Raw genomic sequence first — 2,217 nt, forward strand, 5'->3', positions numbered from 1 at the left:
AAAGTGCAGACATACATCCTAACCAGAGCGGCTGGAGCAGTGTGGCTTGGGCTGAGTATCTTGCTCCCCAGTCTTACTGGATTTTTACCATTTCCAGACCTGGTGTCTCAGCTTTTCTGATATAAGCAATATAACCATATACATTTCTAGATTTATTTTGCTTAAGCTTAGAGGCACCATAGGTAAGAAACTCTCTCTCAGCCTCATTCTTTAAAATCCCAGTGATTCAGGCCATCTCAGGTTGGGTCACACCTTTGTGAAGAGGAAGGAGATTATAGTTGGTCTGCCCTGGGCTCCATGCCTTCTTGTTCTCTATCCTTTCTGCCTTGGGAGGTGAGAAATGTGATGCCCCTAAAGATTCATCTGATCCAAGGAATTTCAGACAACTCCTCAAAGGAAAGATTACTTCTCAGGCAAAAGCAAAAGGTGCTCACAACACATAATTACAGGAAATCATAGCTAAAAGGTGGCATAGTAGTAAAGAATCCACCTGCCAGTGCAGGAGATACAGGAGACACGGGTTTGATCCCTGGATGGGGAAGATCCTCTGGAGAAGGAAATGGCAACCCACTCCCGGATGCTTGCCTGGAAAATCCGAGGACCCTGGCAGGCTACAGTCCATGGGGTTGCAAAGAGTCAGACACAACTGAGTGACTGAGCATGGATGTGAACATTGCTAAAAGGAACCTCAGGAGTCATCCATCCTATACCCTCTTACAGACAAGGAAACCACACAGGGTTGAAGATTATGAAGGCTAGGCACAAGGTACACACAATGCTGCAGAGTTGAAAGGAGGAAGAGGGCATGTCTGGTTGAGGAGATCGAGGTGGGATTTGATCTGGGACCTGACATACAACAGGGGTACTGGGCTAGTGTTTTGCTAACTTCAGAATTACTTTTCTGCTCATAGTCTGCTTATTTCAAATTGCACCTCCCATAATTTCCTTGGCTTTTTGAGAGCTTACTCATTTGCCCTTGATTTTGTTTTCAAATTCCCTTCACTTGTATTTGGTACCCTGATTCTATCCTCGACCTGATTACCTGTTTGACTTGGTTCATTCTCTGTCCAGCTGGTTGTCTTGGCTAGGAAAGCCCCAAGTCTCAACCAGTGGGACTGGATGACGGCCCCAGAGGTCTTCTGTGTATTCAGAGAAGACCAAGGGCCACAAACAAAAACATCTTCCAGTGTCAGGCTGGCTGTTACTTAATACAGAAGTGGTGCTTATGGGATTTAAATTTTTTATCTAAAAAGCAAAAGCAAATAAAATCAATGTGTTACCCAAGTAAAACCAAGAAACCATGTGGGCTAGTTTCTTCTCTGTCAAAATTTATGACTCTTGGATTAGAAGAACCCCCAGCTATCATTGCAGGTTCTGGAAAACCCAACAAGTTTTTATCTGGTAACCTGTCTGAGGCCAAAGAGCTTAATGGTAAAGAATGTGTGCTCTGGAATTCAAGTTGCCCACAGCAGGGGTTCAGACATTTACAGATCTGTTTGATGAACTGGTGAGACATTAAAGGTAAGCCAGATTGCTCAAGTGCTGCTGGGTAAACGTATCAGAACGGAGGACGGGTCTGACACAGATTACCAGGTGATCCCTTCGCCATTCCAGGCCGGTGGTAGTTCTTTTATACCCCAGGATTCGCTCAGCAGTACCAGCTGTGCAATTAAGCTCCCAGGCCTCATGCTAGCTGGAGAGGAGGAGGTGGCGGAAAAGTATGTGCATCGTGGCCTCCCACGAGCTGGATCCACTTCCCCTCAAATTCCATCACCGATTCCCCATCGGAACGGGCTGCTCGGAGAGCCGCTAAGCAGCTCCCGGTTCATTTATTCACAAGCCTCCCATCCTTCCCGAGCCTGCCTAAGGTTCCACCTAAAGCTGTCCCCAACCACCAGGCCGGGGGGACCTTGCCTCTTCCGGCGCTCGAGCGCTGTGGCACCTGTTCAGACCTCGGTCACACGCCTAATTGTTTAGATGCGAATGTAAACAGACGCACGAAGACTGGGTCCGCCTCTCTGGCAGCGGCGCGCCAGAAACACTACCAGGCGCTTCGCCCAAAATGAATGGAAATGAACGGGTGCATGACTTGGGCTGCGGCCTACTAGCTAAAACACAGAGCCCGAGAGCACCCACCGTTCCTCGCGGCCGGGGACTACGCGCCCTCTCACTACCCCTTTCATCCAGGACACTAGAACGTGAGCCGCCAGCGCGGAA

Source organism: Bos javanicus, chromosome 11 (genome assembly GCF_032452875.1).
Source record: "Bos javanicus breed banteng chromosome 11, ARS-OSU_banteng_1.0, whole genome shotgun sequence".
Taxonomy (NCBI): Eukaryota; Metazoa; Chordata; class Mammalia; order Artiodactyla; family Bovidae; genus Bos; species Bos javanicus.